This window comes from Callithrix jacchus, chromosome 6, assembly GCF_049354715.1.
Source record: "Callithrix jacchus isolate 240 chromosome 6, calJac240_pri, whole genome shotgun sequence".
Classification (NCBI taxonomy): Eukaryota; Metazoa; Chordata; class Mammalia; order Primates; family Cebidae; genus Callithrix; species Callithrix jacchus.
Window position 1 is genome coordinate 98,282,742 of NC_133507.1, and position 26,873 is coordinate 98,309,614.

Here is a 26,873-nt window from a genome sequence, read left to right on the forward strand (position 1 = left end):
AACCAAACATGAGGTATTATATAAAAATCCATGTTTTGACATATGGATATGGGAATTTGGAAGCATTTAAAGAATCTACCAGTGCCAAGAAACTGGGATGGTTGGACTCCTCAAGGTTTTACTATCTTAATGGTTGACAGTAAATGCTGTGGCTCCACTAAAGCTGTTCACCATGAGCTAGTGGTTACCATGGAAAGAAATGAGAGGTGTTGAAAAACAAGGAAAACATGAGGTACAAACCAGCAGTAGCCATCAACAAGCTCTCCTCTGAACCACGCCGGACTCACGGTATAGCTGGTGATTAGGAGAGGCTGTCAGACTTCATAGTGTCAACAATGCCTCCTACAAGTTGCAGGCAAGGACATTTTTGTAGCCAAGGGGACCTAGCCTGTAAAAAGGGGGAAATGGGGTGCTTTTTAGCAGAAACAATAATACAAAGTAGAAAATGGGAAATGGCACAGAGGAAAAATCAATAAAAGGAAGCATTTGTTGAGGATTTTCTCTGTAACAGACACCACCTTAGCACTTTTACATCCACGGTTTTGTTCTCACAACTCTGGAAACTTATTATCTTCATTTTATGGTGAGAAAACTAAGGCGCAGAGAGATGAAGTGATTGCTCAAAGACAGACCGCTAGCAAGTGTCAGGCAGTGCCCACTAGAGCAGAGACACTCAGCTATTAAGCTCCACCGCCTCTCACAAGTAAACCGCTGATGGTATTCAGAAAAAGAGATTTCACTAGCTGGGAAATCAGGGAAGGTTTCATGGGTTATGGGTGACAAAACATTGATAGACATAGACCTTGAACAGTCAGGAATTAGGAGGTAAACGCATCTATAATAAAGGAGCAAGCATAAAAAAAGGGAAAGCATTTTCTTTCCTGTTTCTTTCAGGTTTCTTTATATGTGGAACCTCTCTTCCTAGTACCCATGACAATTCTTCACTCACAGTGAACACTCAGATGGTAGGTGTAGTGCCGATATGGACAGAAATAGATCTGGGAAGTACGGAAGGCTCTCATTTGAAAAGAGCTAGGGAGCTTTTGGATCCAGCTATGCCTGAAGCTAGCTAGACTTCCTCCGGCCTTTCCAGTTACCTGAGCCAGTGCATTTTTTTTTCTAGTTAAGGTGATTTGAGCTTTGTATTTTCTCACTGGCCACTAAAAGAGTGAAGCATGAAGAATACAGTCTGAAAGCACCCAATTGTGTTTTTAAAAAATCCCACTCCAGAACCTTTGGCAGGGACCAAATCCTCATTCTCCTCCTGCTGGCCCCACCTTCCCTTAAGATGGTGCCAGATAAAGAAAGTTGCTTTGAGTGACAAGGAGAAAATGTCAGGATTCCCAGGCAATCCTGTCAATGGCTGGGAAGGGAACAAGCACACCATCCCCTCCTTAGGCCTCTAGAAGCCCTCCCACTAGTGGCGGTCCATTTTCTAGCCAGGCTTCCAAGCAGGCAGACCCAAGCAGCCACATTCTGGAGAGCAGCTGCAAAGTCAGCCACGCTAATGTTCAGCTTGGTACGTAAATTATTTCTTATATAAGTAAAAGGAAAAGATGTGTTCTCTGGGAATATTTTTAGATGCACTCAAGGGAACAAAGCACTTCACGGGATTTGTTGAGAAAATAAATCGAGATGTACATTCCATAACCTTTTTAATGATCTAGTTCTTATACTGTGATCTTCTGATCACAGCATTAGCAAAACCTAGGAACTTGCTAGAAATGCAAAATCCTGGGCCCTGCCATCTTTGGTTTAACAAGCCCCCCCAGATGATTTAATGTCTGTTTTAGAGAGTTTGAGAGCCACCAAGAAAAATGTGTAAGAGCTGTGGTTGACTCCATTTATTCTATAGAAGTGTCTTTGGTTTGCTATGCTCTATGATTTAAAGCAATTTAAGGCTGGATGCAGTGGCTCACACCTGTAATCCCAGAGCTTTGGGAGACTGAGATGGGAGAATCACTTGAGGCCAGAAGTTTGAGACCTGCTGGGACAATGCAGTGAGACCATCTCTCTACTGAAGATTTTTTAAAATTAGCTGGGCACGGTGGCGCATGCCTGTAATCTCAGCTACTCAGAAGGCTGAGGTGGGAAGATTGCTTGAGCCCAGGAGGTCAAGGCTTCAATGAGCTATGATCACACCACTGTGCTCCAGCCTGGGCAACAGAGGATGTATTAGGGTTCTCTAGAGGGACACAACTAATAAGATATATGTATATATGAAAGGGAGTTTATTAAGGAGAATTGACTCACATGATCACAAGGTAAAGTCCCACTATAGGCTGTCTGTGAGTTGAGGAGCGAGGAAGCAAGTGGTGGATCAGTCCAAGTCCCAAAACCTCAAAAGTAGGGAAGCCACAGTGCAGCCTTCAGTCTGTGGATGAAGGCTTGAGAGCCCCTGGCAAACCACTGGTGTAAGTCCAGGAGTCCAAAAGCTGAAGAACTTGGGCTCAGATTCGAGGGCAGGAAGAATCCAGCATGGGAGACAGAGGAAGGCCGGAAGACTCAGCAAGTTCATCCCTTCCACCTTCTGCCTGCTTTATCCTAGCACACTGGCAGCTGATTAGATGGTGCCTCCAGGCTGAGGGTGGGTCTGTCTCTCCCAGTCCACTGACTCTAACGTTAATCTCCTTTGGCAAAACCCTTACTGACAACCCCAGGAACAATACTTCACATCCTTCAATCAAGTTGACACTCAACATTAGCCATCACAGAGGGAGACCCTGTCTCAAAAAAAAAAGCAATTTAATTCTGCATCAAAAAGACAAACATGTCCTTACATCTCACAGAAGTAAATGATAAGACTAGTTTAGTGCAAAGGAGTCCAGTAAATATTCCCCTTTGCAACTCTCTCAATTAATTCCAATATCACTGCTGCCTAAAACAGGAGCAGCTCTAGAAATGTCAACACTGGGGGAAGGCGAGATTAATTTCTAAACATCTGTCTTTCTGTTCAAGACTTCTGGGGCAGAGCTATCAACTATTCACATTTTAGGCTAAGTGAGAAAGCCTCTCCTTTTGATGGAAGAAACCTTAAAAAACAAAAACAAGAGTATATAGGCAAGAGAAAACACATTAAACTTCCACTAGGCTATGGAAGAGATGGGATTTGCATGAGAGAGGGGATGGAAGGATATGAGAATGGGAAAGGGTTGTTTAATTGAAAAGTTAAGGACATTTGCTCTATAACTCTTCCCCTTTTGCTTTAGCATCAGCCCTCAGCCCCTCAGTAGAAGGGACTTGAGAAGGGAAAAGGTAAGCCAGGATAGCCCAGAGATGGGTAAGCTAAACACAAAGTGGGGTCAAGTTTAGGGTCTTAGAACTGTTGAGAGAAGGAAATGTTTATATCCCAAAGCAAGATGGTGGCCCTCTTTGACAGGCAACAGCAGCTTCCAGGTTTTGCTGCCTTCTTTGCCAGTGCTTCATGGTCTCACCCTGTATCCGTTATCCTTGATCTTCTTTCTGGATGGAACAATAAAAGGCTCTCCCATTTTCATTCTGTTCACTGACTTCCTCAAGGCAGAGCCAAGGTTTTGCTAGGAAGACCAAAAAAAGCAAATCCTCTCCCTTCTCCTCTAATCTGCGGAAAGCAAAGGCAAAGACAGACTGTTAACTGTTTTGGCACCTTAGGGATGTTTGACTTGACACACATATGAATGAATTTCTAATAAGAAGAAAAAAATATGCATTGAAAAATCTTTCTGAAAAATAAGGTGAGTTTTAGAATTAAGAAAAACAGACACAAATTCCAATCACTCCAAACTCCATATAAACACCTCTGGGTTGTCTGTGAACAGAATTTATCAGTTAGCAAAAATCAAGGCCAAACATACATTCCCTCAGTTCATCTGGGTTGGCCTCACAGATGGAGGTGAAGTTGACACAAAGAGTCCCATTCCCGGAGGTGGGAGGGTCCCCAGACTGTTTGCACAGTCCATAGGCCCCACTAGGGGGCATAATGGAAGGAACAAGCACTCTTCGCCCAATAAAACAATTCCCTCTTAAACCAGAACTTTATGACACCCACACTTAGACTCTCTCTCATCTCCTTGGCTGGGGATCACTAAGCTCTTCACCTCCCAAAGCTTCTCTGAGCTGGTACTGCGATACTGAGCTGAAAGGCAAAAAAACGGCACTTGCCATCTTCATCCTAGTACTTAGTGCTGGGCTCCCTCCCAATATGTGTGTGGCCATTGACATTCTTTGCAACACCCATTCCTGTTTGCCTCTGACTTTCTGTCCAAGCGGCTGTTTCCCAGTAGCAAGTGGGCAGAGCTCCCTGCAACCTCCCAGGTCTTTCCTACTTTGGCAGAAGGGAGGAGCACCCTTCCAAACAGTTCAGGACCTAGTACCAGGCGTTGACTTACTACAGAGGCTAGCCTGCAGCTGGAGTACACAGGTGTGGGCGCATCCTCCTTCTGCTAAAGCCGCAGTGCTTCCAGGACAGGGCAATAGCCACCCATCCCCAAAACATCTAGTTGTCCAGCAGTGGGGGTCCTGGGTCCTCTGGCTTCTCTCAGCTCTTGGAACAGATTTGAAAAGGACTCTCTCTACCTTGCCTTCAAGAATTCAAGAAACTCAGATTTCAGAGTGTTGGCAAATTTTCAGAGTGTTTGACAAAGAAACCAAAAAAAAAAAAAAAAGCAAGGAAGAAAGAATTCACAGATTTCATCTTTCGCTACCACTGACCTGCATAAAAACAAAGACCACATTTCCAAGCCTTCTGGATTATGGTAGCAACTTGCCTTCTGCCAGGATACTCTGCCTCCAGAGCAGCACTATAAGAAGGAAATAGAAAGTTGCCACATGCTCAGTCTGTTTAGTCTGCAAATCATGCCTGGAGGAGGGGGCCTCTCCAGATGGCTCTGGGCAGGCAGTGAAGCTGAAGGTTTGGGAATGTGCTGCTGGGAGGCTCTGCAATTGCCCCAAGCAGATTCGCGCCTGAGCTGGCAACTGGAGCCACTCAGCTCCCTATCACATTTTCATCAATCGTGAACTTGGAAAAGCTCTCAGTGTTAGAGCTTATTATCAACTCTTAATGAAAATATATGGGTCTCACAGAATAATCTGAAAAGCACGTGTTTGAATGTGAAATAGCAAAATCATTTGATTAGGTGCTAGGGCCAAAGTGATTGCCTGATTACAGCTGCGAGCAGGGTGAGGAGAAAGGCCATAGCACCATCAATACACAGAGATGATGACACCTCTGGGGATCCAGCCAGGGATGGGAGTAGCCTGATCTAGAAAGTATCAGGAGACTTTGCTCCAATACAAACAATAAAATTAGATAAGCTTCTATGTTGAGCACTTAGCAGGCTCTGTGAGGAGGACTCTGCAACCCAACTTCATTCAATCCTCACATCAATCCCATTTTACAGATGAGGAAACTGAGTCTCAAAGACATTAGTAATTTACTCAGGTCTCACTAGGTTCCAAACCCAGGTCTGTCTGATTCTAGATCTTGAGCTCTTAAGTAGGAGTCTACAAACTTTTTTTGTAAAGGGTCAAGTAATAGTAAATATTTCAGGCTTTGTGACCACATATGGCCTATGTCTTTATATGGAGGGTTTTGCTTTTGTTTTGTTTTATGCAATCTTTTAAAAATATGAAAACCCTTCTTACTGCTCTGGCAGTACAAAAACAGGCTCCCAGATAGATCTGGCAGATTAGCCAGAGTTTACTGTTCATCATTTCATGCTTCCATCTACCTTGTGACCTTGGACAAACATTTCTCCCCTTTCTGCAACCAGTGGATCTTTGAAATGGGTTTACAAAATGAGAACAAAATAGGAAATTGGGAAATGGGAGGGCGATACCAGCTTCTCAGTGTCCCGGGAATACTACAATCTACTGTAGCTTCTACTGCAGTCATTTCTTTTTTTTGTTTGTTTCAAAGCTACTGAAAATCAATACTGTAGTAATTTCTTTGTGATTTTCACATTGGATAAATCCTTCTAAACTGTAAGCTTGTAATAATTAAATAGCAAGTCACTTCAAATTTGTGTTGGAAAACGTGACTGTAATTAAATAAGCACACATGGACCATACAAAATATCACCTAGTCATTCAAAAGAATTTGATGTGAAAAGAATGACATCATCATTTGCTAATTTTAATCTACAGCCTCTTCTTTAATGGACAAAGCAAACTTTAAACACATGAAATGTAAAACAAAAAAATAAACCAGAGATTTACCTACCTGGAGGAAAGTTTAGGACTGTATTCCTATGTACATGGAAAAAAACAAAAAAAAAAGTTGTTATTTATAATAATGACTCTAGGTAATACAAGATGTTGGGCAAGAAAGAAAAAATAACCACTGGCAACTTCCCCAGCTGGTTATGATTTGCATTTATACAGTCATACCAAAGTCAATACTACAAAAAGCCATACCAAACAAAACTACAATAGAGTTCTATTGGGAGGATGGCAGAATGAGTGGTGAGGAGGTAGTGTTTTAGATACCAGGCAGAGGAGTGAACATGAGCTAAATCTTCATCTTCTCTAACCGCAAGTCAATAGATAACGGCTCAAACTGGAAGAAGAAGAAAAAGAAACAGCAATATAAGCATGTAGAAATATGAGGATACATACCAAAAGAATCAAGTAAAATTATTGAAATGGTTGCCCAGGGAGCAGGAAAATGGTGGTGGATACACAGGACTGCTATCATTTGTAACAAGTCTTGTAAAACTATTTGACTGGGCCAGGCGTGATGGCTCATGCCTGTAATACCAACACTTTGGGAGGTCGAGGTGGGTGGATCACCTGAGGTCAGGTGTTCTAGACCACAGTGGCTAACATGGTGAAACCCTGTCTCTACTAAAAATACAAAAATTAGCCAGGCGTGGTAGTGGGCACCTGTAATCTCAGCTACTGGTAGGGCGGAGGCAGAAGAATCACTTGAACCTGAGAGGCAGGGGTTGCAGTAAGCCAAGATCTCACCACTGCACTCCAACCTGGGTGACAGAGTGAGACTCCACCCACCCAGCCCCCCCAAAAAAACAACTGGAGGAGAAATGATAGACTATTCAATAAATAGTGTTATATAATAATGGAAGACAAATTTTAATTACGGCAGTATCTTTAGTTACAACATGAGTTTCTGTAATACAAATTAGCTCATACACTATTGATAAATAAAGGAATCAGGTCAATATAATGTGAAGTCATGTTCGTATTCAAGGGTTTCCAAGAAATTAAAGTTTTTGCAACGTGAACAGCAGCTGACCACAACATATGCTAAAACAGCTGAATGTACAATCTGCAAAGGGACGCAATTCTATATTCAGTGCTACTTCACTGTATATTTTTCTCTGGGCTTAGTTTGGTAACATACCCATGGTGAGGCTTCTCCAATCTTTGCACATTTTCCATTATTCCTGTACTTAGCAGTCTCCATTTTTTTTTTTTAACTCTTCAACCATTAAGCTATGCTCAGTTTTTTCTCTGTTAGGTAGAATTCTATATACGCCACAATATATCATTATTTATTGAGCATTTAAACGGTATTTTAAACTGTGCTAGTAGCTTTATTAGGATTCTTATTGTCTTTTTAGTGCTCTGGTTACAAAGTAGCTTAGGTTTTGAGTGGTCTTTCCTTAACTTTGATTTTCCCATAACCCTGTGATTTTTAGTGTGTGCTTTTGTAGAATATGAAGGTTTTCAGAAAAACTTTATCATGTTATAATAGAAGTTCTTGTACCTACTTGACATCATATATATTTATTAAAATTCTAAGCCTTCTTAGAAAATAAAGCAATTTTTAAAACAGTACTATTTAAAAAGCAGTGTGGTAGCAGAATTCTAAGATGAACCCCAAATCCCCAACACCTGGTGTATAAGACCCATATTATCTCCTCTCCTTGAGTATGACTGTGACCTGCGAATATGATTGTCATTGCTATGATGATGTTATATTAAATGGAAAATATGAAAGGATTTTTACAGATGTAATTAAGGTCACTAATCATCGCATTTCAGACATCAAAAGGAAAATTACCCTGGGAGATCTGACCTAATCAGGTGACTCCTTAGAAGAGGATCTAGAGGTGAGAGAGACTCAGAGCCTCAAAGACACTCCTACTGGCCTTGAAGAAGCAAACACCATGAGTTTCACAGCTTCTAGGAAATGAATTCTGCCATGGGAGCTTGGAAGAGGATCTCAAGCCTCAGATGAGACCCTAGCCCCAGCTAACGCCTGGATTGGAGCCCTGTAAGACACCGTACAGAAGATCTGAGCTGTGCTCAGACTCCTGGTCCAGGGTAACTGTGAGTACTATATGTATGTTGTTTTAATCCGCTGAGCTTGTGCTGGCAATTGGTTATAAAATAGAAATAGCAATAGAAAACAAATACAGACAGAAACAATTTTTATCCCTTTTTTAAAATATATATATTTTTTTGAGACGGAGTTTTGCTCTTGTTACCCAGGCTGGAGTGCAATGGCGCAATCTTGGCTCACCGCAATCTCCACCTCCTGGGTTCAGGCAATTCTCCTGCCTCAGCCTCCTGAGTAGCTGGGATTACAGTCACGTGCCACCATGCCCAGCTAATTTTTTGTATTTTTGGTAGAGACGAGGTTTCATTAAGTTGACCAGGATGGTCTCGATCTCTTGACCTCATGATCCACCCACTTCAGCCTCCCAAAGTGCTGGGATTACAGGTGTGAGCCACCGCACCTGGCCCTTCATAATATTTTTAAACTGCTATATAATAAAAGTCAGTGCCAGACACAGTGGCTCACACCTATAATCCCAGCACTTTGGGAGGCTGAGGTGGGTCGATCACAAGGTCAAGAGATCAAGACCATCCTGGCCAACATGGTGAAACCCTGTCTCTACTAAAAATACAAAAAAAAAAAAAAATCAGCTGGGTGTGTTGGCCAACACCTGTAGTCTCAGATACTTGGGAGGCAGAGGCAGGACAATTGCTTGAACCTGGGAGGCAGAGGTTGCAGCAAGCCGAGCTCTCACCACTGCACTCCAGCCTGGGTTACAGAGTGAGATTCCATCTCTAAATAAATGTCACCACAAATAGTGTTAAACACCAATAATATGATAGAAGAAAAGATTTCTAGCATGTATACTTACTCACAGAGGAAGAGGACTTGGACACTAAATAGAGACTAGCAGCCTCCTTCATGACATGATCAACCACTATACGTACAGTTCTGCAATATGCAAGGTGGGGGGTGAAGGTAGGGCATGGGTGATGGGGAAAACACTGGAACCTTTTCTTGCTATCCACATCGAGAAGCTGGGACAGAGATGGGTTCCCAGTTTTCCAAATTCAGAGCTGGAACTCCAAATATGTTTTCCATAAAAATGATTTGATAGCCTATTGAATCCATAGCATGGCAGACATGGTTGCCATCTTTGCAAGATGGCAAGAAGAAATTCTTCCCTAACCTCCACCAGAGGTAGTAAGAAGTGAGGCTTCCTGAGAAAGTCATAGGAAATTTCCTGCTGTAGAAGACACTGGAGTCACGACAGCCATTTGACTTTTCCAGACCACCTAAAATTCAGCAGCATTTAAATTCACTGAATGCACATAATAGAAACCTTTGGTTAACTGGATACTTGGCATTGTTTCTATTAAGAGAAAAGAGAAGTCAAGAGAAAACAAAATCTAGTATCTAGCCTTGATCGTTTAAAATGTGCCTCTTCCAAAAACAGTACTGGGGTCAGTGAGCATTCATCCCAGTTTTGACTTCTTTTCACAATGACACACTGAACAGTGAGATTTAATGATCGAGACAAAGACACTGGAAAGGCTGGACAAATTTAATCAGCAAAAATTAATTTCTGCTGCACAGATTGTATTTATGAAGGCAGGACACAAGACACAAACATTTTCGAAAGATATTTTAACAATGAACAATTGAAACCATTTTAGCACACTTAAGTTGTCTTTAGAAAATATACCTAAGCTTGGAGGATATTTAGGAGTGGGCAGACACATTCCCACATAGTCTACTACATAATGCCAGGGGGAAGAGGCAGAATCCTACATTCCTGAGAGCTTCTAGGTAGCATAGCTGAAGTTTGGGTCATTATATGTGTCAGATCAAAAGGAAAAGGCAATTACCCAAATAATTTAGCCTTTTTTCAAACCTCTCACTTAAAATAACCAGATAATTACAAATGGCTTATTTTGTATTCTGGGCATATTTTAGGTGTGTGTTTGAATTATTCATATGAATTCTTCCATTGTCCATTTCAGTTTTCCTATGTGGAAACATTGCGAGGCTGAGATGATACCATAGCAGAATTCTAAGCAAGTGTGTTGACAGTGGAGTCCTGGATTACAGATGGAGGCCCCAGAGTTAGGGTGAAACATCAGCCAACTGGACAGCCAGTGACTTCTTCATTTGAAGACCAGACAGACTAAGCACAGCTCTCTCTGGCCCTGTGGGGGGCACCGTTTTTCAGAGTCCAATCAAGAAATTAATGGGATTCTGTAGGATGCCTCAAGTCCAGCACTTTGCAGCATGCAGAGTAATAATTATGCTCAATTACAGCCTAGCATGTGGTTTCTGGCACCATAAAAATCACCTTGTGTCAAACCAATCTTCAAGGAAAAGAAGGGCCTATTTTGGCACTCTTCTGCACTGCTACACATCAATCCCTAATTTCATCTCCAGAGAGCTTCCACCATTTCATATCTGCTACCGGCTGCCATGAAATCCCAGGGCTAACATATTCAGGGATGGCATCAATATTTCCAGGGAACTTCAAGACTCAACCTGATTCAGGGATGAACAAAGGATTCTTACTGCTCCCATCTTATAAAAATGGATCCCTGTTGATGTCATATGATGAGAAAATAAGGCAGAAGCAAAACAGAAAACAGCCTACATTCGGGAATGGATTTATTTTAATTTTAAGGTTTCAGACAAGCCTGCTGGTTTGCTCCTTCTTGCAAGCATACACCCACCAGCTGTTTTAAATAAGAATAGGTAAAGCCAAGCCAAAGGACAGAAGCAGCCCAGGGACAGTAAGGTGGCAGACGTGGAGGCCTGTGCCAACCCAAAAGTGGCAGTCGGGATGAGCCACAGCCTTCTCCCTGTGGTGCACCTCTGGGCACAGAGATGAATTTCCAAGGCTGGGGGTTGAGATGCATTTTAAGAATCTGTTCATGCTCTATAACACTGAGAGGGCTGCAAAACCCTTGGCTTCTTGGGTTCCATTGTCTAAAATGTACTCATACTCACATATTTCAAGGAATTTCAATTTGGACTGATTATTTAGGAAACCCCTAATTAATTTCACCTTAACACTAGAAACCAAGATGCATCCAGATTCAGGAGAGTCTGATCTGGAGGAAAGGGACTGAGGTAGAGCACTGGCCAAGAAACTGGCATCAAGTAAATTACAGACATGACCAGCAATATACAACGAACTAAATGTAAATGTCTACAATATTAAAGCACAAAATTATGCTTCTATCCCTATAAAACTGTCAGAAACGAACCTAACATATTGATCATCCACGGGACTCCACTGTTCTCTAAAATGTTATATAGCACATAATAACCCTATTATAAATTTGATGTAAAATTAATATGCCAGCTTTAGGCATGAAACACTTTATATGCCTCTGTAAAATTAAGAGGCAATCGGAAGATCAATTTAGATGTCTTGAGATCAGAAAAAAAGATGTCAGCTAGGAATGTCTGAAACTCACTGAACTTTTCTTCCAGAAATCTTCCAGTTGTAGAAACAATCAAAATTACCCCAATGACTAAATAGGACTTTCACAAATACACCCTGCAGTGTCACCGATCACTGTTAGGTGCTATGAATCTGCATGGAAACCACTTAGGGGCTCAGAAAACTCAAAGGAGGGTCAAAATTTATAAGATTTGAGTCTGAAAATAATTCCGGGCTGAAAGACCAACATGTCTCATATTAATTGTTTATGAAGTGAAGTATGCCTACAATACATTGCCTTGCTGCAATTGGGTTAGCAGGCCAGAGACTCTATGTGAAGGTCCTTTGAAGGAACAGCTGTTTAAAGCTAAAAAATCACGCAGTTAGGGAGGCAAAAACCCATCTGAGAATGTCTAAACAAAGCTCATTAATCTAAAGGTGCCAAAGGATAGGTGTTGGCATCAGGGGTTGTAGGGATGGTCTTTTCTTGGACAGAGAGCTTGGTCATGTGTGGCTTGTAATTGCAATGCTCTTGAAAATGTCTATTTCCAAAGGGAAAATGGGACTCTGAGTGAGTCAGTCACGCCTTGAGAAAGGCTGGTGCTAAGTAATATGGACAATGTCAACCCCAAGTGAAACTAAAAACTGGTCAAATTGGTCTGAAGTTCTTGCTTCACCTTTCTTCCACGTCTCAGGCAGGCGTAAGGGCTCCATGCCTGTAAATCCCAGCACTTTGGGATGCCAAGGTGGGAAGGTGACTTGAGGACAGGAGTTCAAGACCAGCCTGGGCAACACAGCAAGACCTCGCCTCTACAAATCCTAATAATAATTAGCCCTGCATGGTGGTATATCCTCTTAGTCCCAGCTACTTGGGAGGCTGAGGCAGGAGGCAAGAGAATTATTTGAGCTCAGGAGTTTGATGATGCAATGAGCTATGATCATGCCACTACACTTCAACCTGGGCAAAAGAGCAAGAACGTTTCTCAAAAAAAAAAAAGGAAAAGAAAAATAAAGCCATTCTCTTTCCTTTCTCAAAAGTTAGCCTCTCACACTACTGCCAGCTCCTGTGATGTGTCTATGTGCCTAGCTCCACCCAAGTGTAGATCAGGTTCTCACCCTCTCCCATCAAAATTTAGCTGCCTTAAGTCCTATCTCCCTAGGGTATTCCTACCTTAAAAAATAAAAAGGATGGGCAACTAAGGCATTAATTGTTTGTAACGGCTTCAGGGAAAGTCCTTAGCAAATCTATTTGCATTTTAACAGAGGTCTTTTAGGCCTTGGTAGAGAAGTTAGTAATGGAGGCTTTGCGGCTTTTAGAGATAAATTAGAGCACCCCTGACTTTTACTGCAGGGTCCTTTTCCTTCTGGTTCCTTAAATGCTCTGCTACCAAACACCTCTAGAACTCTATTATCGCCTACGGCTTAGAGCCTTGGTAGAAATTCCCTACCTTGACTGTAAGCAGGCCCGCCCCCAAGAGCAAGTGAGCTCAGCACAGTTCTTTTCCACTCCCTTCCACCATACTTTCAGTGCCAGGGGGCACTGAGAATGATGCAAAGGAGAAAGGCAGGGAGAGAAATAATTTGCATCTTAGACTGGTGCAAATTCACACTTTGCAGAGAATTAACAGCTTCCTCACAAGACATCCTCCCCAACCACCACGAGACCAGATGCTCCTTAGCCTCTCCAGGGTGAGTCGAATGTGATCACATGAATATTGATTGATGCCTGAAACTCCCTAGGCCTACGCATCTATTGGCCCAGTCAAGAATTTCTATTCTCAATTTTTTTTTCCTCTGCTCCACATATTCCTGGGAATATGTGGATGTGTCTTACGTGTGCCAAGAGGGAATCTTGGCTACCTCTCACCCTGAGTCTGTGTTGCTGTGGAGGTACCACTCTGCAGCCTTGTTCCTCTCTGCACAGAGGCTGCTACCCACACGGGCTTGGGTCCCAGTCAAGGGGGCAGAGCTATGTCACTAGTCTCAGAGGGTTTCAATAGTGCCTGTTGGAAAGGAAAATCTACCTAATTATTATATCCTTTCTAACTCACTTAGGAAGGATGCACAACATCTTAAATATTATGGTGTGCTGGGATCCAGCATAACAGAACTTTCAGGCCTCAGAAAGGTTTTTCCCATAGCTTGTTTCAGGGTAGGTGTCAGAATGCTATTCTTGGAACTGAAGATTAGAACATGCCATCCCAAAATATGCCATTTTCAGGTAAAGGCAATTAAGAAACAGCAAATGCAGGAAGAGATATCTCTGCCCTCCTCCTTTCTACCTGAAAGCAGGGTATAAATTCTCTATGAGGTATTGGTCTTTCTAATACTAGGAAAAGAAAGCATTCTTATCACTGGAGATGAGAAGTCAACTCTGACACGAGTCTGCACAAATAAACCTTACAAAAATAACCCTTATTGTCCATTAGTCTCCCCCATATATTTCCCAGTTTCTTTCCCTCAATTACCACCCTTAGAAGCCCAAATCCCTTTTGTCTAGTCACTTCCCCACAATTTATTGCCTTTTGTTATAATGGTACATAAGCCCCCAAGTCTCACCACTTCCTTGCGTTTTTCACTTTTTTTCTATGAAGGCCCCCTTCCTGTGCCACATGCAAATATTAACATCAAATAAAACTTAAATGATTTTTCCCTTATTAATCTGTCTTTTGTCAGCTTAGTTCATATCTCTCAGTCACAACATTAAGAGGGCAGAGAAAAAGTTGTGTCCTTCCTCACGATTATCAAGCTCTACTAAAGAATATGGCCTATCATGCTGGATTCCTTCTTTCTAGGACTCACTGACCCTCTTTTAATCTGATCTTCTGTTCAGACTTCCCTCCCAAGCATTATGGAATTTGATCTGCAAGCTACCTTCTACACAGCATTTCTGGAAAAAAAAATGGCTTCATTCTTTAAAATGATGTCAGACTTCTAGAGTGAACTTATTTTAGAGGCGTTGGTCAAGACCGAATGTTGGCAAGGATCCCTGCTAGAGCTCAAACTCATGGCCTCAGACGCATTGGATTTGTTGTCAATGGCGTTTCACAAAGCTCTTTCTTAGCAAGAGCTGAGATTGGTCTCAGAGAATGCTTATGCAGCAACAAGAAAAGTTCATCCCTGGTTCAAGGACCACACAGGCAGGGATCAAGGTGGAAAGAGATGGCTGATGGAGAGAACATCATAGAGACCTATGTGTAACTCACTCATGTCCTCAAGTCAAACAGTGCTTTGTCTTTGGGGGACAAATGCCTCAGTTCTCCAGGCTGTGCAGTTTAGATACCCAATACTTTCTGAAGGTAGATTAAAAGTCTCTGCTTACATATTGAGGCTGATGATTCTATTACTGAGAGCTATATACTTAAGAGCCTCCAACACATGACTGTAGATGTCCCATCATAAAGCACTTGCTACAATCTTCAACCCCAAACTTGGCTTGAAGAGGAAGATCCCTTCTGATGGTGAGGAGGAGGATGCCAAACCATCCAAGGTCAAGGAGGAGGCTCTGCATAAGCTGTGCTAGTCAATACAGGCAGGACTCCTTGCACCTCAGAGAATTATCTGGTTCGGACTCCATAGGCCATAACCCAACTATCCATTGCCCAAACCCAAGTGGATAGTTTCTTGGGCAAAACTTAAAGACCCAATGCAGTGAAAACACCTATCATTTTGCTCTGGTTATGGGAAAGAGGACATCTCCTGTTCGCATACAACAATGGTATACCTAGCAATTCAGATGCTAGCTTGCCTGGGAGCAGTTGGGAAACATGAACAGGAAGAGAAGAGTCACCCCATTCCCTTGAATAAATGAGTTCTTATAACCCTGGAGGAGGGAACTCTAAAGAAAAAAAACAGAACAATCAGACTGGGTCCCAGTGTTAGCAGTGAGACAGATGGTGAGGCTAGGTAAGGTCAAATGCAGCATCCGACAACCTCTCTCATTCCTAATAAAAAGATAGTTAAGGGCTCCTTTGACTCTGAGCTTATAAAGATGAGGCTACATCCGGCAGGCTATCCAAAGGGGAGATTCTGGGAATCTGAGTCTGGAAGAAACATTACTGGAAATGAGGACCGGTCATCCTCAGCCTTCATTTATGCTGCTGAGCAGGTCACACAGACTCTGAACATGACATCCTCAATGCTTGTCTAGGGCCACAGCATGACCTCAGATAAACTGTATCCTGAGAAAAGGAGCCAGAACTGGATAGCAGAGGCCCTGGAGAGGACAGAGGGAGAGATGTTGGTTAACATTCAATCAGGAAGCTGCCCAATCCATACTTGAGCATGTGAAGTCTGGCATCACCAGGTGTACAGAATATGACCCTGGGGACAGAGTTCTGAGACACAGCAGAGCAAAAAATCATGCACTGTTTACCTTGACAAAGGAAAGTTTAAGGAAAGTTGATAGAGACTTTTGAGGGTACCGACTTTTGCAGGGAGAAAGAGAAATAAACATTCTCTGCACTCTCTTGGAGGCTATATTCTTCCACATGCTTGGTTTCAAGTAACAATAACCCAGACATCTTAAAAGGAAAAAGAATAATGTATTAGCTCACAGAACTGGAAGCATAGGAATAAGTGCCCATTTCAGGCAAAATTAGATCCAATGTTTTCTGGAAATTGTTGCTCTGATTCTGCTTTCCTCTTGATATGATTTGCACGTGTGTCACCACCCAGATCTCATATTGAATTGCAATACCCAATGCTGGAGGTAGGGCATTAAATCTTGGGGGCAAATTTCTCGTGAATTGTTTGGCACCATCCCCTTGGTGCCGTCCTCACAACAATGAGCAAGTTCTTGAGAGATCTGGTCATTTAAAAGTGTGTGAAACTGAGACAGCCAAGTGTAAAGGAGTCCCAAGAGAAACTCCAAGTGGCCTGCACACTGGAAGGAGTATGCACTGGGGTGGAGCCTTGGGAAGTTCGCGCTGTTTTCAGCAGGGAGGAGCCCAGCCTCTCTTCTTCCTGGGTGAAACCTGGGATTCAGTCTGCGAGGCAGGAAGCACACTAGCAGGATTCAGCTTTATGGAGGGTCCCTGTCTTGCTTTTTTTCCCTTTTGCCTAATAAATTCCATTTCTTCTCACCTTTCAAAGTGTCTGCAAGCCTGATCTCTCATGGGCATGTGACAAGAACCCTGCTCTTAGCTGAACTAAGGAAAAAGTCCTACAACAAAACCTCCCTCCCAAGTCTCTGTTCTTCCTCCCGCTCAGACCATGAGACACACCTGCTCTCCTTTCACCTTCCACCATGATTGGAAGTTTCCTGCGGTCTCCCTAGAAGCTAATGCTGGTGCTATGCTTCCTATACAGCCTGAAGAACCATGAGCCAATTAAATCTGTTCTCTTATAAATTATCCAGTCTTAGGTATTTATTTATAGCAATGTGAGAACGAATTAATATACTTCTCTATTAGCTTCATTTTCAGGCAGGCTCCCTCATCCCTTCTGGAAAACATCAGGCTACTGTAGGCTTACAGTCTCTCTCAGATGGCCATCAACTACTCTAGGCTTACGGTCTACAGTTTAACAATCCCAGGGGAAACAAACAAGACCCTTTTCCAATATTTCCAGCAAGAGTCCACGCATTGATGCCAATTGGTGCAGCTTGGTCATGTGCCCATCACCGGGTGGGCCAATCACTGTGCCTAGAAGGATGTGGTCTGATACATTAGGCCCATGACCTTGCCTCTGACACCTGTGGGAAGAGGAACGAGAATTGAGAGCAGGAGGGCTTAGCTCTCCAGAGGACAATAGGTGCACTGTTACTCAGAGAAGGAGTGTTGGAAAGGTGAAACAAGTATTCACTCACCCAGTGGCCTAGGAAGTCTCTTCTGCCATAAAATTGTAATACAGGTAAATGCTGGAGCTCTGAACACAGGCAGAGGTGGGCTTGAGTCCTTATGACTTAGTATGAGCTCAGTGAATGATTTCACTCCTCTAGGCCTCAGGTTTCTCACTGTAAAATGAAGGTACTGCCTTCTTTGTGGATGTACTGGGTGAGTGAAATGAAGCAATATTAATATTGATTCAATGCTAAATATTAATAGTACCTTTTTCCAACCTCCCCTAGCACTTTTGGCTTAGATTAAACTGAAAGAAAGTAAAGATTTTGTCTGCTTTCTTCATGACTATTTCCCCCATCCTTCATAGACAGTAGGCACCCTTGTATACAATTGCCACAGTGTTAACATTTGTTGAATGAGTGAATGAATGATGACAAAATTAATCAATTTCTAGGGAATTCCTACTTTTCAAATATTAGCTCCCAAGCCCTAGCAAACAGAATGAATCATTCCTTCCTGTGTGTCTACTGGTATTTTTAATTCCAGCTCTTATCAGCCAGAATGTGAATCAGGACTGTGTGTGACTCAACTCTAGATCCCACTGCCTGGCACCCAGCACAGTTTATGTTGCTGAATAAAAAAGATCCGCTAGTCCAAACACCTCACCTTACAGATGTTGTAGCAGAGCCCTGGAGAGTTAAAGAATTTGCCAAAAGCTCCACAGCTTACCAATTGAGCCATGACTTCTAGTCTACTTGTTTTCTACTTTAGACTCAGGACTCTGTTTTTTTCATGCTGCCAGGAATAAAGCAAAGTTCTTGGTCCTCTAGAAAGGAAGGGGCATCTTCAATATGAAAAGTCATCATTCGTGAAAAGTGGCATCAAGTACCAAATGTGAGTGTAAGGGTCATTCACCTGCTTCATACCATATAAACACATTTTTATTCTCAGCATTTTTGTTTGGGCAACCTTTGTTTCTTTCCAATAACTCAGGCAAGGCTCAGCCATTCCTACCCATCCTCCCCACACAGGCACACCCAATTCCCAACTATAGTTGGAGGAGGCCAACAGGTCTTATTTGGGCTGCAGACTGAATGCTAAGCCCACAGCAATGGGTTGTTAACCTCCTTACATTACTCCATCCCTTCCTCTGTCTGAAGGAAGAGGTCCCATCAGGTGCTAAGCTAGTCTCCCCACTTCCCCGACTGCTCCTAAACCCAATTTCCCAAAGCCCAGGTGCCTTGCCCATGTAAATGCTATTCCAATGGGATCTACCAGAAACACACTAAAGTTTATTTATGCTATTTTCCTTATTGGAGACGATGAAAAGACATTTCTCATATTCATTTACTAATTCGACAAACATTTTAGTAGCTTCCTGTACTATGTGCCAGGCACTGAGCATACCAGAACAAATAAATGGATGATGACAAATGTATGCACTGGCTGAGGCAACCATATAATCCCTTAATAGTTTTTGTATCAAAATCCCCAAAGCAGAGCTTTCTCATTCACCAACCTCTCCCGACACCCCTCCCCCACAAACACCAATATTTAACTCAAAGAAATGTTTTGCAGAGTATGTCATTAATAGCTTTTTAATTAAGAGGAAAGGTTCTTTCAAGGTAAGCTGAATCTTTTGGCTGGCAAAAAAAAAAAAAAAAAAGGTGTTCTTGTTATTAAAATTAAAAAAAAAAAAACCCAGCAGGTAGGTCTCTCATATTGATAGAAAGAAGGCTGATGGCAATGTATTCACTGCTTACTTAATACCAGGAGGAAGGGCTGCATCTAAATTCAAAGTATGTGGAATGTTTTGATGTGAGAAGAAAGCAAAACATGTAAGACTTCATCAAAAATCCCTCTTGGAAGAGCACAGAACAAGACTTCCCTCCAAGGCTCAGGTGCACAGCAAATATGTCTGAGTGAATTAACTCAGCTACACATAAACTATTTTTCTTCCTCTCTTATTTGTAATGAATTCATTCATTTTGAAAATTTAATGACCCTAACTTAGTAGTGTTAAGCCTCCTTCTCAAATGTTCCCTAGTGTTCCAAAGCTCCTTCTCTGCTAAGTGTAAAAAACTTTCCTTTTCAATTTATTAAAAAAAGACATCTTATTTCTCATTTGTGCAAATATGTAATTTTTGAGTGAGGAAACTAGGACCCAGAGTGATTTGCTTAAGAGTACCCAGTTAATTAGCTCTAAATCCAAGACCCAAGCCTCTTAAATACAAATTGAGGATTACACTTAAAGAAGTCCATTTGAAAACTGAATTCCTTGAAATTTACATAAAAGTCTACCAATTATTAAGGGCCTATTATGTACTAGGTACTTTATATATTGTTTTCTTTTAATCCTCAAGTAAAACCTCCAAGATAGGGGTCATTAATAGATGCTGTTGAACTGTTTAAATAATACCATTATGTAGCACTTGTAGTGTACTGAATACTTACTACATATTATCTCCAATTTTCACAAAAACCCTGCAAAGTATCATTATCCCTGTTTTATAGATAAGAGACATGTATCTCTGAGGGATAAAGCAACTTGCTAAGCTCACACAGCTAGGAGATGAGTAGGGCTGGATCCAGATCTCAAAGCCTGTGTGCTACCCCTGAAATGTTGCCCATGTAGGCAGCCATAGATCTCATATCAGCCCAAATAAATAGCATCAAAGACTCTCTCAGCAGGCCTACTGTACGCCATAGAAAAACGCCCCAGCATGAGGTAGCTAACTACAGTGATGGTGCCACTGACAATGTAGGTGACGCTTCCAGGCAGGGCCAACCTCTCAGCATAGTACTGCCACATACGGGGGCTTTGCATTATGGTTCTATCTGGGCCTTGGCTTGTCAGAGTTGGGATTCCACCCTAACATTTCATTTAGGGGTGGGTGGTTTTCTCAAATTTTTTCCTTTTAGCTATATCACAAAATAATGATCAGATAATGATTATAACGATTATAACAATATTGGTAACTACCATTTATTGAGTCCTATGTCATATGATGTGCTTTATGTACTCTGTCTCTAATTACTATGGAGATATACTTACCTACCTAAAATGAAGCCCATTTCTCTTTCAGGACACATCTTCCTGTTGAATTTGCCAAAAGCCCCAGACTTACCAACTGAGCCATGACTTCTTTTCTTTTTTCTACTTCATACTCAAGACTCTGCTTTTTCTCATGCTGCCATGAGCAGTGCATGCTGCCAGGAATAAAGCAAAGTTCTTGATGCTCTAGAAAGGAAGAGCCATCTTCAATAAGAAAAGTCATCATTTTGAATTGCGATGTTTAAGAGACTTTTTTTCAGAACTGTTGCAGACAGAGGTGAGTTCCTATATCCTTCCGCAATTATCTGCAAAATATCCTTGAGTGAGGGGTCATTGCCACAAAAATAACTTGCCAAACATTGATTTTTCTTATATACAAGTCATTGTTTTAGTCTGCTCAAGCTGCTATAAGAAAATGCCATAGACTGGGTGGCTCCTAAACAGGCAGAAATTAGTTGCTTATGGTCCTAGAGACTGGAAGTGCAAAGTCAAAGTACTGGCAGATTTGGTATCTGGTGAGGGTCTGCTTTCTGGTCACAGATGGCTGTCTTTTTCTGTGTCTTCACATGGTAAAGGGGGTGAGGAATCTTTCTGGGATCTCTTTTATAAGGGCACTTGCACTTTTAAATAAGGGTCCCACGTTGTTGCCAAGTGTATCAAAATAGCAGAAAAGCTAAAATCAAAATGTTGGACTAAGATTAGATACAGGAAAAGATGTAGACGGGATGTAAAAACAAGTATGTAGAGTCGTAAATGGCTCAAAGTCAGACACGATACAATCACAAATAATAGTCTAAACACTGGTAATTTCTGGGATGTCTTCACAGATTAATCTCATCCATTGCATACAAATGCTTCCATCTTATCTTAATATTTTGAGGTGATTCATTTTATTTTGAGGACACACATGCCATTTGTTTTCTTCCACAGCTGCACCAACATACACAGACACACTCAAACATTAGTTTCATCCAAAAATTATATATACAAACAGACTGAAGCTGGGTATGCAGTCAATCAGCCAGAAGTTGTTTGGTAAATTACCTATTCATTAGGAAGAAAAATAAAGTTAGATACCTATCTCAAGCAACTGAATATACAAAATGAAAATTCCAAGTATAAACATTTAAAAAAAAACTATAAACACACCAGAGATCATACTTCAAGTTAGGGTAGCCTAAAGGGTGGACCAATCCTCTCCCCCAAAAACAAATATAAAAGTATAAAATTGTTTTGCTCACTTCAGCAGCACATGTACTAAAATTGGAATGATACAGAGAAATTTGGCATAGCCCCTGCATGAGGATGACATGCAAATTTATGAGGCATTTAATTTAAAAAGAAGTATAAAATTGTTTAAACAGGTATTTTAGGACTGGAAATCAACCAAAAACAAATAATAAACAAAAAACGTTCTATTCGTGAAACCTGCTCAAATGTCATACAAGAACATCAGGAGTCTGAACTTACTGATTATTTCCTTCTGTCAACTCACATCTATAGATATAAATAGATCAGTAGAAATTATCCTTTCTGTGACAGGCATGGTGGCTCATACCTGTAATCCCTGCACTTGGGGAGGCCAAGGTGGGTGAATCACCTGAGGTCAGGAGTTCGAGACCAGCCTGACCAACATGATGAAACCCCATGTCTACTAAAAATATAAAAAATTAGCCAGGCGTGGTGGCAGGCACCCGTAATCCCAGCTAGTTGGGAGGCTGAGGCAGGAGAAGCACTTGAACCCAGGAGGTGGAGGTTGCAGTGAGCCGAGATCATGCCACTGCACTCCAGGCTGGGTGACAAGAGCAAAACTCTATCTCAAAAAATTTTTTAAAGAAGAAAAAAAAAATTATCCTTTCTAAAGAACACAGAGTAAAAAGATTGGAGAAAAATGAACAGAGCCTCAGACACCTCTGGAACAACATCAAGCATACCAACATACATAAAATAGGAGTCCTGAAGGGGCGGAGAGGAGGAAAAAGTTAAAAAAAATTTTTTTGAAGAAATAATGCCCTGAAAACTTCCCAACTACGCTGAAAAACATTAATCGGCAGGTTCAAGGAGCCCAACAAACTTAAGTAAGAAAAACACAAAGAGATTTGCACATCATAGTTAAATTGCCAAAAGCCAAAGGCAATTTAAAAATCTTGAATGCAGTAAGAAAAAAATAACTCCAATGTACACAAGAACAACAACGTATTTAACAGAGTTTCTATCAGAATCAATGGAGATCAAAAGGCAGTAGAACAACATATTCAAAAGACTCAAAGAAAAAAACTGTCAACCAATATGTCCAGCAAAATATCTTTCAAAAATGAAGGTAAAATAAATTCACTGAAAGATATATAAAAACAGGCTGGGTGCGACTGCTCACACCTGTAATCCCGGCATTTTGGGAGGCCAAGGCGGGTGGATCATTTGAGCTCAGGAGTTTGAGACCAGCCTGGCCAACATGGTGAAACCCAACTCTACAAAAAATACAAAAATTAGCCGGGCATGGTGATGGTCCCAGCTACTCAGGACGCTGAGGCACGAGAATCACTTGGACTCTGGAGGTGGAGGTTGCGGTGAGCCAAGATCATGCTACTGCACTCCAGCCTGGGCAACAGAGAAATATTCTGCCTCAAAAGAAAGATGAACAAAAACAAAATCTGCAGCTAGCAGAACTGTTGCATAAGAAGTACTAAAGGAAGACTTGCAGGTTGAAAGAAAATGATACCAAAAATGAATCCACCGAAAGAAATGAAGAGCAATGGAAATGATAAATATGTGTATTAACATAAAAGACAGAACAGCTTCTTTCTCTTTTATTATGAGTTTGTTTTAAATGTTCGCTTAAACATATATTTATAGATATATATATAAGTACATATGACATATACATACATTTGTTAATATAAAATAAATGTTTCAATATTTTATGATTGCATAAGGCAACAACTAAACCACTGTTCTGTTGGATTTATGGCATAGATAGGTATAATAAATATGGCATTCATGGCACAAAGAATGGAAAATGGAGCTATTAAAACAAAATTGTTACATTTTTCAAAATTCCCAGTATTGAGCTAGATTGTGATAAGATGTATATTGTAATCCCTAGAGTAACCACTAAGAAAATTCAATTTTGAAATAGTTAATAAAATAACTTAGACCTTAAAATGTCTCACACATAAAAAAAAAAAATAAGATGTGTTTAACACAAGAGAAGTCAGCAAAAGAGAACAGGGTAAAGAAGACATGGGACATACAAAAACAAATAAAGTGGCACGTGTAAATCCAATCATATCAATAATTAAATGTAATGGATTAAACACACCAATCAAAAGGCAGTCATTATCAACCTGTACAAAAAAAACAAGTTCAAGCCTCAGTCATGTACTATATCATGACATTTCAGTCCATGACAAGCTGCATGTAGAATGGTGGCCCCATAGGATTATAAAGAAGCTAAAAATTTTCTATTGCCAAGTAATTCCATAGCTGTCATAATGTTGCACCACAAAGCATTACTCATGAGACTGTGGTGATGCTGGTGTAAACAATTCTACTACTAGTCAAATAAGGTAGCCCACATAATTAGAGTGCAGTCTCTAATACTTGATAATGACAATAAATGAGCATGCTACTGGTTTATGTGTATATCATACTATACCTTTTTTTGTTGTTGCTATTTTAGAGTATAAATCTACTTTAAAAAATAGTTGGGGGAGGACTCAAGATGGTGCTGTGAGAACAACCCAGGATTGGAGCTCTCGTTGAATCCGCAAACGGTGAGTCGGAGTTGCATTTCCAGACTGATCTTTGTTGCCCACAGAACGGGGAAACTCCCAAGTATAAAAAAGACATGGGACGCCAGGCAGTAGGTCTGCCTCGCGAAGCCGGCAGCCAGGGCGGCGGCGGCCGGCCCTACCCAGCAATCCCCACAGGGCGCGCTTGTCCGGGTGCCCTGTTGAACCGGCAACCTGAGACTTGAGAGGGCTGGACTTGAGACTGAACGAGACTTGGACAGTAGGCCAGCCCAGGGGATTGCAGGGACAGATCGTTTGGGACACCCAGTGGGACGAACAAAACCGCGATTTCAAACTATCCCGAGCAGACGGTCAGAGACGCTCTGTGGGGGAGGGGCGTCCACCACTACCGAGGCAACCCGCCCAACTGAGATACACGCCCACTGCTGACGCAGCCAGCCGTTGCCGAGGCAACCCGTCCCTACTGAGATACACGCCCACTGCTGACGCAGCCTGCCGTTGCCGAGGCAACACGCTACAATGAAGAGACTCCGCCACAGGGCGTGGCGGACACCACAGCAGAGCCTGCAGGAACAGGGCGAATCACACAACAGCAGGGCGGAGACTCGGCAGCCAAACAGTGGCTAGTCTGCCTTCTAGCTGGGCAGGACACCTCATCGGACATCGAAAAATAAAGCCCGAACCCCCCAACACAGAGCATTTGAGAAAAAAAGGGTTTTATTAATGAGCTCTGTTGCAGCAGAATCAAACATAGCAGCCTAACAGACCTGAATGAACAACAGAGCTCACAGCTCAGGAATTGAGCTCCAAAAAAGTACAGACTGTCTCCTCAAGCAGCTCCCTGACCCCTCTATATCCACATAATTGGAAGTAAAGCACTGCTCAACAAATGCAAAATAACTGAAATCATAACAAACAGCCTCTCAGACCATAGTGCAATCAAGTTAGAACTCAGAATGCAGAAACCAACCCAGAACCGCACAGCTTCATGGAAACTGAACAACTGGCTCTTGAATGTTGACTGGGTAAACAATGAAATGAAGGCAGAAATAAAGAAGTTCTTCGAAACCAATGAGAACGAAGACACAACGTGCCAGAACCTCTGGGACACATTTAAAGCAGTCTCTAGAGGAAAGTATATAGCAATAAGTGCCCATATGAGGAGAATGGAGAGATCCAAAATCGACACCCTATCATCAAAATTGAAAGAGCTAGAGGAGCAAGATCAAAAAAACTCAAAACCCAGCAGAAGACAAGAAATAACTAAGATCAGAGCTGAAATGAAGGAGATTGAGATACGAAAAACCCTTCAAAAAAATCAATAAATCCAAGAGCTGGTTTTTTGAAAAGATCAACAAAATAGAACGACCACTAGCCAGACTGATAAAAAATAAAAGAGAGAACAACCAAATAGATGCAATAAAAAATGATAAAGGGGAAATCACCACAGATTCCACAGAAATTCAAACCATCATCAGAGAATATTACAAACAACTCTATGCACATAAACTAGTAAACCTGGAAGAAATGGATAAATTCCTGGACTCCTGTGTCCTCCCAAGCCTAAACCAGGAGGAAGCTGAAACTATGAATAGACCAATAACAAGGTCAGAAGTCGAGGCAGCAATTAAGAGCCTACCACACAAAAAAAGCCCAGGTCCAGACGGGTTCACAGCCGAATTCTACCAGACACACACAGAGGAGCTGGTACCATTCCTTCTAAAACTATTTCAAACAATCCAAAAAGAGGGAATCCTTCCCATATCATTTTACGAGACCAAAATCATCCTGATACCAAAACCCGGCAGAGACCCAACAAGAAAAGAAAACTTCAGGCCAATATCCATGATGAACATAGATGCAAAAATCTTCAATAAAATATTGGCAAGCCAAATGCAAAAGCAAATCAAAAAACTTATTCACCATGATCAAGTAGGATTCATCCCGGGGATGCAAGGCTGGTTCAACATACGCAAGTCTATCAACGTAATTCACCACATAATCAGAACCAAAAACAAAAACCACATGATTATCTCAATTGACGCAGAGAAGGCATTTGACAAAATTCAACAGCCCTTTATGCTAAAAACCCTCAATAAACTCGGTATCGATGGAACGTATCTCAAAGTAATAAAAGCTATTTATGACAAACCAACAGCCAATATCATACTGAATGGGCAAAAACTGGAAGCATTCCCTTTGAAATCTGGCACTAGACAAGGATGCCCTCTTTCACCACTCCTATTCAATATAGTTCTGGAAGTTCTAGCCAGAGCAATCAGGCAAGAAAAAGAAATAAAGGGTATTCAAATAGGAAAGGAGGAAGCCAAATTGTCTCTATTTGCAGACGACATGATAGTGTACCTAGAAGACCCCATCACCTCAGCCCAAAAACTCCTGAAACTGATAAGCAACTTCAGCAAAGTCTCAGGATATAAAATCAATGTACAAAAATCACAAGCATTTGTCTACACCAATAACAGACTTAAAGAAAGCCAAATCAAGAGCGAACTGCCATTCACAATTGATACAAAAAGAATAAAATACCTTGGAATACAACTCACAAGGAACGTAAGGGACCTCTTCAAGGATAACTACAAACCACTGCTCAACGAAATCAGAGAGGACA

General features: G+C 41.6%; 1 long non-coding RNA gene and 1 other non-coding gene across 2 annotated transcripts in view; one reads left to right on the forward strand and one right to left on the reverse strand.

Moving 5' to 3' along the window:
- Positions 1-236: 236 nt before the first annotated feature.
- Positions 237-26,873, reverse strand: part of LOC144576676 (uncharacterized) — a 46,066-nt gene continuing 19,429 nt past the window's right edge. The window contains exons 4-10 of the long non-coding RNA XR_013518975.1: positions 20,566-21,165; positions 6,466-6,535; positions 6,200-6,225; positions 4,690-4,778; positions 3,435-3,580; positions 2,254-2,723; positions 237-388 (exon numbers count right to left, since the gene is read on the reverse strand). This is a non-coding gene — a long non-coding RNA (uncharacterized LOC144576676). The remainder of the gene's footprint in view (positions 389-2,253; positions 2,724-3,434; positions 3,581-4,689; positions 4,779-6,199; positions 6,226-6,465; positions 6,536-20,565; positions 21,166-26,873) is intronic.
- LOC118154924 (U6 spliceosomal RNA) lies at positions 21,726-21,832 on the forward strand. Its single transcript, XR_004745178.1, has one exon. It is a non-coding gene; the product is annotated as a U6 spliceosomal RNA (small nuclear RNA).